Here is an 11,834-nt window from a genome sequence, read left to right as displayed (position 1 = left end):
TATTAAATGCTGCTGTCAGAGTTTGACAGCAGCATCTAACGGGTTAATAGCCACGGGTGGATCGCAATTCCACCCGCAGCTGTCCCATGCACTTGTCAGCTGTTCAAAACAGCTGACATGTGCCGGGAAAGATGTGGGCTCACCACCGGAGCACATATTAAAAGGAGGGATTGTGACGTGAGCATACTATTATGCCCAATGTCGGAAAGGGGTTATTTTTTTCCCTCCCCTTCTTCCAAGAGCTGTAGCTTTTTCCTCCCTTTTCCGCCTGCACAGGGCTTATTTCTTACAGGACGAGTTGTAGTTTCAAATGACTCCACTCATTTTACCACATAATGTTCTGAAAAGCGGAGAAAAAAACTCCCACGTGAGGCAAAATGGTGAAATAAAGGCAAATCCTCCATTTTTTTATGGGTTTATCTTTTTCTGGCATTTTCCAAGACCCGTATCTCTTAGGTCACGTTCCCACCATGAGCTTTTGATCAGTTTTAGATGCTGCAGATTTTCCGCACCCATTAAGTAATGTTCTCTCGCTTTCTTAGTGTTTTTTAGATCTTTCTTTTACACTTAATATTTTTGTTCCCATAGAGGCTTGAAGCTCCGTTCGCTTGTTCAAAACGCTTTAAAGATTTGTGTGAGAACTGGCATCAGCTCCTGCTCCCGTGTATGGAGCTTCGTTCTCTGAATGGGCCTCCATACACTAGATAAATTAGATGGGGATTGCCGTGGGACCTCCATTTGGTTTCCGGCGGACCTGTGCATTATTTTTTTCATAGTAATACATGGGGGAAGAGGGATAATGTCGGGAAGTGCTTTTGACAATAAAATTACTTTTCTCTGTGTGTGAGTTTATTTCTTCTGACTACAGAGTTAGTAATGGAGGTGTCTGATAGACGCCTCTTCAATATTAACCCTGAGCTTTATGTCAGCAGACATTACACAGCTGACATCAACACCAAAACCATTCCCCTGATTGCTAGTGTGGGAGGAACGGTCCCCCGTCGAGTGTCCGGGCCGGAACCAAAGGAGCCGTCATCCAGGTTCCGGGGGAAGAGCTCGCGCTGTTCCGAGGGCCTCTTCCCTGCAGGCCCACGGATCAAATATGGCCGCAGGGGCCTTCGGGGTCCTACAGAGAAGCGGCTTTCTCAGTGCCTGCTGAGAGAAGGCGTTGAGAAAGTCTCCTCAGTGCCTGTCAGATCGCTGATCTGACACAGTGTACTGCAAAGTATCAGATCAGCGACCCACCTGGGGCAATGTAATAAAGTAAAAAAAAAAAATCAAGTGTAAAAATAATTTTTAAAAAATTCCTAAATAAACCTTTAAAAAAAAATTTCCCTAATAAATTATTTTTCTTGTAAATAAAAAACAATAAAATATACATATTTAGTATCGCCGCGTCCGTAACAACCCACCCTATAAAACTGTCCCACTAGTTAACCCCTTTAGTGAACCCCATAAAAAAAAACAAAGCAAAAAACATTGTTTTATCATCATACCACCAAACAAAAAGTGCAGTAACTCGAGATTAAAAAGACATATATAAATATCCATGGTACCCCTGAAAACGTCATCTTGTCCCACAAAAAACGAGCTGCCATACAGCGTCACCAGTGAAAAAATTAAAAAGATATAGCTCGCAGAATAAAGCGATGCAAAAATAGTTATTTTTTATATAAAATTGTTTTTATTGCATAAAAAGCATCAAAACATAAAAAAAATATAAATGAGGTATCGCTGTAACCGTACTGACCTGAAGAATAAAACCTCTTTATCAATTTTACCACACGGGGAACGGTGTAAACGCACCCCCCAAAAGAAATTCATGAAATCGGAATAAAAAGCGATCAAAAAATGTCACGTGCCCGAAAATGGTATCAATAAAAACATCAACTCGTCTCACAAAAAATAAGACCTCACATGACTCTGTGGGTCAAAATATTGAAAAATTATAGCTCACAATATGTGGTGATGCAAAAACTATTTTTACAATAAAAAGCGTCTTTTAGCGTGCGACAGCTGCCAAATATAAAAACCGCCATAAATAGTAAATCAAACCCCCCGTTATCACCCCCTTAGTAAGGCAAAAATAATAAAATTAAAAAAAATGTATTTATTTAAATTTTCCGGTTAGGGTTAGGATTAGTGCTTGGGTTAGGGCTGAGATTAGGGTTAGGGGTGTGTTGGGGTTAGGGTTGGAGTTAGAATTGGGGGGTTTCCACTGTTTAGGCACATCAGGGGCTCTCCAAACGCAACATGACCTGATGTCTGATCTCAATTCCAGCCAATTCTGCGCTGAAAAAGTGAAACGTTGCGCCTTCCCTTCCAAGCTCTGCCTTGCACCCAAACAATGGTTTAGCCCCACATATAGGGTATCAGCATACTCAGGACAATTTGCACAATAACTTTTGGGGTCCAATTTCTCCTGCTACCCTTGGGAAAATAAAAAATTGGGGGCAAAAGTATCATTTTTGTGGAAAAAAATGATTTTTTTTATTTTTATGGCTCTACATTATAAACTTCTTTGAAGCACTTGGGGGTTCAAAGTGCTCACCACACATCTATATAAGTTCCTTGGGGGGTCTAGTTTCCAAAATGGGGTCATTTGTGGGGATTTCCACAGTTTAGGTACATCAGGGGCTCTACAAAGGCAACATGACAACCGCAGACCATTCCATCAAAGTCTGCATTCTAAAACGTCCCTACTTCCCTTCCGAGCCCCGATGTGTGCCCATACAATAGTTTTCTCCCACATATGGGGTGTCAGCGTATTCAGGACAAATTAGACAACAACTTTTGGGGTCCAATTTCTCCTGTCACCCTTGGGAAAATAAAAAAAAATTGGGGACTAAAAGCTCATGTTTGTGGAAAAAATATGATTTATTTTCACGGCTGGGATTTATAAACTTCTGTGAAGGACTTGGGAGTTCAGAGTGCTCACCACACATCTAGATAAGTTCCTTGGGGGGTCTAGTTTCCAAAATGGCATCACTTGTGGGGGGTTTCCACTGTTCAGGCACATCAGGGGCTCTCCAAATGCGACATGGCGCCCGAACTCAATTCCAGCCAATTTTGCGTCAAACGGCGCTCCTTCCCTTCCGAGCACTGCCATACACCCAAACAGTGGTTTACCCCACATATGGGGTATCAGTGTACTTAGGACAAATTGCACAACAACTTTTGGGGTCCTGTTTGCCTTGGGAAAATAACAATTAGGGTGAAAAGATCATTTTTGTGGAAAAAATAGGATTTTACGGCTGTACGTTATAAACTTATGTGAAGCCCATGGGGGTTAAAAGTTCTCATCGCAAATCTAGATAAGTTCCTTGGGGGTCTAGTTTCCAAAATGGTGTCTTTTGTGGGGGGTTTCCACTGTTTAGGCACATCAGGCGCTCTCCAAATGCGATTGTCACGATCCATTTGTGGATCGGTGGCAGATTGTGCTTTGCATATTAAACCTTTTTTCCTTTCAGGCCATCGGGGTTAATTTCAGTTTTTCTCCCCGGTGGCCGCTGGTGTAATTACGTGGCTGGTCAGTTTGATGATGCTGGTAGTGACCACTCCTACCTTCCTTTAAAAGGTCTCCTGATGCTTCAGCTAACTGTTGATGATACACTTCATCTTTGGAGACCAACCAAGCTGGAGTCAGGAGCTGGCTGAGTGCAGTGGTGCTTCAGCTGAAAGCCGTGATCTGGTGCCTAACTCTGCTGTGCGGTGCATTGCAGCAGATAAAGCTAGTTGTTGTTTGTCTTACCTCGCTTGTATGTCTTCCCTTGGTGTTATATTAGTGCAGCGGTGGGACTAGTATCCGCACTTACCAATTCTCTATTGAGGGATATGTGCAGGGCAAGTGAGGGCTAAGGTATCCTGCTCGGCGATGATTTGAAATAAACCGAATAGGGACATCAGGATAGACCAGGGCACAGCCTCAGGAGAGTGCAGGAGGTGTCCATTTCCCTGCTCCATATCGCATGGCCCACCATTGTAATTGTGTCCCCGGTGTTCCCTTGTTTGTTTTACGTTTTGTGACCGACGGTTTGTTGAGTCGTGTCACAAAGGGACAGTCACTTCGTGACAGCGATATGGCGTCAAGCCAATTCTGCGTTGAAAAAGTCAAACGACACTCATTCCCTTCCGAGCTCTGCCATGCACCCAAACAGTGGTTCCCCCCACATATCAGGTATCAGCGTACTCAGGGCAAATTGCATAATAACTTTTGCAGTCTAATTTCTCCTATTACCCTTGGTAAAATAAAAAAAATTGAAGTATTTTTTGGTGAAAAAAAATTAAACGTTAATTTTTTTAAACATTCAAAACATCCTATGAAGCACCTGAAGGGTTAATGAACTTCTTGAATGTGGTTTTGTACTCTGTCAGGGGTGCAGTTTTTAGAATGGTATCAATTTTGGGTATTTTCTATCATATAGACCCCTCAAAGTAACTTCAAGTGTGATGTGGTCCCTAAAAAAAAAATGGTGTTGTAAAATGAGAAATCACTGGTCAAATTTTAACCCTCATAACTTCCTAACAAAAAATCCAAAATTATGCTGATGTAAAGTAAACATGTGGGAAATGTTACTTATTAAGTTTTTCGTGTGCCGTATCTCTGTGATTTAAGGGCATAAATCATAATTCAAACATGATCGCAGTGTACCGGGGCACAGGAATTATAATGTCGCCCCTGGGACAATATAATAAAGTGAAAAAAAATCAGTTGTAAAAATAATTAATAAAAAATTCCTAAATAATAAAAAAAATCCCTAATAAATTCTTTTTTTTTTGTAAATTTAAAAAAACAATAAAAATTCACATATTTAGTATCGCCGTGTCCGTAACCACCCGCCCTATAAAACTGTTCCACTAGTTATCCCCTTTAGTGAACCCCTTAAAAAAGCAAAACAAATGCTTTATCATCATACCGCCGAACAAAAAGTGCAATAACGCGCGATCAAAAAGACGGATATAAATAACCATGGTACCGCTAAAAATGTCATCTTGTCTCTCAAAAAACGAGCTGCCAGACAGTGTCATCAGCGAAAAAATAAAAAAGTTATAGCTCGCAGAATTTAGCGATGCAAAAATAATTATTTTTTATATAAAATTTTATTGTATAAAAGCGCCAAAACATAAAAAAATATAAATGAGGTATCGCTATAATTGTACTGACCCGAAGAATAAAACCGCTTTATGAATTTTACCACATGCGGAACGGTGTAAACGCCCCCTCTCCCCGAAAAGAAATTCATGAAACGCTGGTTTTTGTTCATTCTACGTCCCAAAAATCGGAAGAAAAAGCAATCAAAAAATGTCATGTGCCCAAAAATGGTACCAATAAAAACATCAACTCGTCCCGCAAAAAATAAGACCTGACATGACTCGGTGGGTCAAAATATGGAAAACTTATAGCTCTCAATATGTGGTGATGCAAAAATTATTTTTACAATAAAAAGCGTCTTTTAGAGCAGGGGTCCCCAACCGCCGGTCCGCGGCCCAGCACCGGGCCGCTGCAGTGCCCTTGCCGGTCCGCGGACACAAGGGGAGCCAGGGGCGGTCAGTGGCGTAGCGGGGGCTGGGGCGGCGTGTGTAGCAGCGGCAGGGAGCGATCCAAGCAGCTCCGCTGCCTGCAAGAGGGAATAGCAGGAGCGGAGCTGCAAGGACCCGTCCAGCTTCCTGCCCGCCGCCCACGCTTCCTGTCTCTGACACAGAGAGGAGCGCGGCCGCTGCTGTGTCAGAGCGAGGAAGCGCGGGCGGCGGGCAGGTGAGAGGTGGTGTCTGTGTGTGTATGTACGTATAATATGTATGTGTGCGTATGTATGTATGTATGTATGTATGTCTGTATGTCTGTGTGTCTGTGTGTGTATGTATTGGTCTGTGGTTGTGTAGCCTGGCCCTGGAGGAGATGGGGACATGAGGAGAAGGCCATGAGGGAAGTGATGGAGAGACAGCAGTGATGGGGTGAAGGCAATGATGGGGAGAGGGGAGTGATGGGGTGAAGGCAATGATGGGGAGAGGGGAGTGATGGGCTGAAGGCAATGATGGGGAGAAGGGAGTGATGGGGTGAAGGCAATGATGGGGTGAAGGCAATGATGGGGAGAGGGGAGTGATGGGGTGAAGGCAATGATGGGGAGAGGGGAGTGATGGGGTGAAGGCAATGATGGGGAGAAGGGGGTGATGGAGCACTTATTCAAAACCTATGGTGAGTTGAGTCACATTATAAATGTTATTTAATTCTAAGTATGCACTGCTACACTACAACCGTGTCCATAGCCCCGCCCCTTATGACCAAAGCCCCGCCCCTGCCACACCTCCATCCCCGCCCTGCCGGGCCATGGAAGAATGGTCTTGCTTGAAACCGGTCCCTGGTGCAAAAAAGGTTGGGGACCACTGTTTTAGAGTGTGACAGCTGCCAAACATAAAAACCGCCATAAATAGTAAATCAAACCCCCCGTTATCACCCCCTTAGATAGGGAAAAATAATGAAATTTAAAAAAGTCTTTTCCAGCCAATTCTGCGTTGAAAAAGTCAAATGGTGCTCTTTCCCTTCCAAGCTTTGCCATGTGCCCAAACAGTGGTTTACCCCCACATATGGGGTGTCAGCCTACTCAGGACAAATTGAAAAACAACTTTTGGGGTCCAATTTCTCCTGTTACCCTTGGGAAAATAAAAAATTCTGAGCAAAAATATCATTTTTGTGGAAAAAAATGTTTTTTTTTATTTTTATGGCTCTACGTTATAAACTTCTGTGAAGCACTTTGGGGTTCATAGTGCTCACCAAACATCTAGATAAGTTCCTTGGGGGGTCTAGTTTCAAAAATGTTTTTTTTTCCACAGTTTAGGCACATCACGGGTTCCCCAAATGTGACATGACACCCACAGACCATTACATCAAAGTCAGCATTCCAAAACGTCACTACTTCCTGTTGTGAGTTCATTTTCCCCTTCGTCACTGAGGTCTGGTGAACTCCCTATTCTGGTAAAGGAAGGTAATGAGCCTGATTATCAGGCACCTGAGTCTAATGATGATGACTGGCTGAGTGGAGTCACGGACTGGATATAAGGCTGCCGACGCCCTTCTGCCCTGCGGGTGATTTCTCTGTGGACTTCTAGGAAACCAGTCTGATTCCTACTCCTCTAAAGCTAAGTTTTCTGCTTTGCCTTTTAGCATTTGTGTTTTGTTTTTGTTTGCCTTGCTTTTCTGGATTCTGCCATTCCCTGCTGGGGTGAGCTGATTCTTCTTTTGCCTGTTGCTCTGTCTTCAGAATATTCCTGAGTACTGACATAGTCTTTTTGAAACCTAGTGTCTTCAGGGCCTTTTTCACTGTCAGTCTGTTGGCTCTTATTTTCATAGGGTTTTTCACGTATTGCAGACAGCAGCCTTCCTGTCCTTTCCTATCTAGTTAGCTTGGGCCCCGTCTTTGCTCAGTCTATCTTTCTGTCTGTGTTGTGTTCTTTCTTCTTGCTTCACCGTCATTATATGTGGGGGGCTGCCTTTTGCTTTGGGGTCTGCTCTGGGGCAGTTTAGATTTCCCTTTCTGTCTTTAGGCTATGTAGTCCTCCGGCTGTGATCGAGGGGTCTAGGGCATCGTAGGAACCCCCCACGGCTACTGCTAGTTGTGTTGATAGGTTCAGGGGTCTGCAATCCGATAGCTGCCAACCTTTCTGGTTTTGTGGACTTAGCTAGCATTTCTGTTCTTGCCTCCTATGGTGACTCAATCATAACAGAATCACCCGCCATACCGCAGATCCTAGGGTACTCAATAGCAGGAAAGAATTGTGTTTAAAAAAAAAAAAAAAAAAAAAAAAAGAGTGTGTATATTCTTTCCTCTATATCTCTGAGGCCGTAGGGGGAATTTTTTTTTCTTTTCTCTCAATGGAGATAAAGCAATTGTCTGATCGTGTGGAGCAGCTCGCTGCTGAAGTGCGGGAAATTTCCGCCTACCTTGCTCGTTCGCATGCTGTTGAACCAAAGATCCCTACACCTGATGTATTTTTTGGGGATCGATCTAAATTTTTGAGTTTCAAAAATAATTGTAAATTATTTTTTGCCTTGAAGCCTAACTCGTCAGGGAGCTCCGCGCAGCAGGTTAAAATTGTCATCTCTTTGCTGCGTGGCGATCCCCAGGATTGGGCGTTTTCTTTGAAACCAGATGATCCTATTCTGACTAATGTGAACGCATTCTTTCAAGGGTTGGGGTTGTTGTATGACGAACCTAATGCTATTGATCAGGCTGAAAAGACCCTGTTGGCATTGAACCAGGGTCGAGATTCTGCAGAGTTGTACTGTCAAAAGTTCGAAAGTGGGCAGTCCTTACTACCTGGAATGATAATGCCTTGGCTGCTCTCTTTCGGAAGGGTTTGTCAGAAGCCGTAAAAGATACTATGGTGGGATTTCCTGTTCCCTCTGGTCTGGACGATTCTATGTCATTAGCCATTCAGGTTGATCGGCGTTTACGTGAACGCAGGATTGCACGAGAGGTGTTGCCACCGGTAGAACAGACGTCTGAACCTATGCAATGTGATAGAGTTTTGTCTAAGGCGCAACGTCAGGAGTTCAGAAGGCGTAATAAGCTGTGTTTTTTCTGTGGAGATGCCTCGCATATTATTTCTGTTTGTCCTAAACGAAACGCTTTGCACACACGTTTTCTGTTGGTGGTGTTCAACCTAAGTTTCTTCTGGCAATTACTCTGATCTGCTCCCTGTCCACATTTTCCGCCAAGGCTTTTGTGGTTTCGGGAGCAGCGCTAAACCTAATGGACTTGGATTTTGCTAAACGTTGTGGATTTCCTATGACACCTCTGCAGACGCCTATCCCTTTGGGGGGGATTGATGCTACTCCTTTGGCGAAAAATAAACCTCAGTTTTGGACCCAGGTGGTCATGCGGGTCGCCCCAGACCATCAAGAAAATTGCAGATTTTTGGTGTTACATGGTCTGCATGATGCCGTTGTTCTGGGGTTTCCCTGGTTGCAAATTCATAATCCAGTCTTGGATTGGAAATCTGTGTCTGTGGTGAGTTGGGGTTGTTGGTGTGCCTGTAGTGAGGCTCCGGTTTTTTCCACCTCTACTCAGTCGCATGATGTTCCTGACTATTTGGCGGACTTTTATGATGTATTTAGTGAGAATGAGTCTGCGTCCTTGCCTCCTCATAGGAGTTATGACTGTGCAATTGAACTGAGCCCGGGGTGTAAATTTCCCAAGGGTCGGCTCTTCAATTTATCTGTACCCGAGAACGAGGCTATGCGGTCCTATATTAAGGAGGCGTTGGAGAAGGGTCATATTAGACCATCCTCTTCACCCTTAGGTGCCAGTTTTTTTTTTGTGGCCAAAAAGGATGGTTCTTTAAGGCCTTGTATTGATTATCGTGCCCTCAACAACATTACTATTAAATATCAGTATCCGTTACCCCTGATTTCGGATCTATTCTCTAGAGTTAGAGGTGCTTGCTGGTTTACCAAGCTTGACCTCAGGGGGGCGTATAATCTTATCCGCATTAAGCAGGGGGATGAATGGAAGACGGCGTTTAATACTCCGGAGGGACATTTTGAGTACCTGGTGATGCCTTTTGAGCTCACTAATGCCCCTTCTGTCTTCCAGTGCTTCATGAACGATATTTTCCGAGACTTTGTCGATAAATTTTTGATTATCTATCTGGATGATATTTTGATTTTCTCCAAGGATTGGGATTCTCATGTGGAACATATTCGGACTGTGTTCCAGATATTGAGGGAGAATTCCCTGTTTGTCAAAGGATCGAAATGCCTTTTTGGAGTACAGAGGATTTCATTTTTGGGATTTATTTTGTCTCCATTAACTATTGAAATGGACCCGGCCAAGGTACAGGCCATTTATGATTGGGTTCAGCCCACTTCTTTGAAGGCCCTCCAGAAGTTTTTGGGTTTTGCTAATTTTTATCTGAAATTTATAGCAAAATTTTCTAGTATTGCCAAGCCATTGACTGATCTGACTAAGAAGGGTGCTGATGTGTTGAATTGGTCTCCGGAGGCTGTTGCTTCCTTTCAGGAGCTGAAGCGAAGATTTACCTCCGCCCCGGTTTTGCGGCAACCTGATGTCTCACTCCCGTTCCAGGTAGAGGTGGATGCTTCTGAGATTGGTGCAGGAGCTGTTTTGTCCCAAAAGGATCCTGTAACATCTAAAATGAATCCCTGTGCTTTCTTTTCCCGAAAGTTCTCTCCATCTGAACGTAACTATGATGTGGGGAATCGGGAACTGTTGGCCATGAAATGGGCATTTGAGGAGTGGAGACATTGGTTGGAGGGAGCTAAACATCAAGTTGTGGTCCTCACTGACCACAAGAATTTGATTTACCTAGAGTCGGCTAAACACTTGAACCCTAGACAGGCTAGGTGGGCCTTGTTTTTTACACGTTTTGATTTTGTGGTCTCTTTTCTTCCTGGAACTAAGAATGTCAAGGCAGACGCCCTCTCTAGGAGCTTCTTTGCTGATTCTCCTGTGGTGACCAAGCCTGCTACCATTTTAGGCGAAGGGGTAGTTCTTTCTGCCATCTCGCCTGATTTGAGACGTGCTCTGCAAGAGTTCCAGGAGGACAAACCTGAGCGTTGTCCCAGTGGAAAGTTGTATGTTCCTGACCAGTGGAAGAAGAGAGTGATGTCTGAAGTTCATTGCTCTGCATTGGCTGGTCATCCAGGTATTTTTGGTACTAGAGATCTGGTGAGTCGCTCTTTTTGGTGGCCCACCTTGTCTCATGATGTCAGGAATTTTGTGCAGTCCTGTGGGACTTGCTCCCGGTCTAAATCTGGTTCTCGCTCTAGTGGGTTGTTGATGCCTTTGCCGGTCCCCAGGAGGCCATGGACCCATATTTCAATGGATTTCATCTCTGATATGCCTGTCTCTCAGAGGATGACTGTTATTTGAGTGATTTGTGATAGGTTCTCTAAGATGGTTCATCTTGTACCACTCCCTAAGTTGCCGTCTTCCTCTGAGTTGGTGCCCCTGTTTTTGCAACAGGTGGTTTGCTTGCACGGGATTCCTGAGAACATTGTATCTCACAGAGGAGTTCAGTTTGTGTCTAGATTTTGGAGGACTTTCTGCTCCAAGCTGGGAATTCAGTTGTCCTTCTCCTCTGCTTTTCACCCTCAGACCAATGGGCAGACAGAGAGAACAAACCAGACCTTGGAGTCGTATTTGAGATGTTTTATTTCCGCTGATCAGGATGATTGGGTTTCATTTTTGCCCTTAGCCGCATTTGCTTTAAATAATAGAGCTAGTTCTGCCACTTTGATGTCACCTTTTTTTTTTTGTAACTTTGGGTTTCATCCTCGATTTTCTTCAGGGCAGGTGGAGCCTTCTGCCTGCCCAGGTGTTGACACTGTGGTGGAACGAATGCACCAAATCTGGGACCAAGTGGTGGATAAGTTATCTCTCTCCCAGGAAAAGGCCCAGCGGTTTTCCAATCGACATAGGACCATTGGTCCCCAGTTTAAGATTGGTGATATGGTGTGGTTATCATCAAAAAATATTGCTATGAAGGTGGCTTCTCCTAAGTTCAAGCCTAGATTTATTGGACCTTACAAGATTTTGGAGATTATTAATCCGGTCTCTTTTCGTTTGGCTCTCCCTGTCACATTTAAAATCCATAATGTGTTCCATAAGTCCTTGTTGAAGAGGTTTGTTGAACCAGTTGTTCCTGGGGTGGCACCTCCGGACCCTGTATTGGTTGAAGGTAACATGGAATATGAGGTAGAGAAAATACTGGATTCCCGTCTGGCTAGACGGAGACTCCAGTATTTGGTTAAGTGGAAGGGTTATGGTCAGGAGGATAATTCCTGGGTCTCTGCCTCTTATATTCATGCCAAAAGA

The sequence above is a fragment of the Dendrobates tinctorius genome, unplaced genomic scaffold (genome assembly GCF_039654945.1).
Source record: "Dendrobates tinctorius isolate UK_male_01 unplaced genomic scaffold, ASM3965494v1 ptg000038l, whole genome shotgun sequence".
Classification (NCBI taxonomy): domain Eukaryota; kingdom Metazoa; phylum Chordata; class Amphibia; order Anura; family Dendrobatidae; genus Dendrobates; species Dendrobates tinctorius.
Note: the sequence above shows the minus strand (reverse complement) of the source record.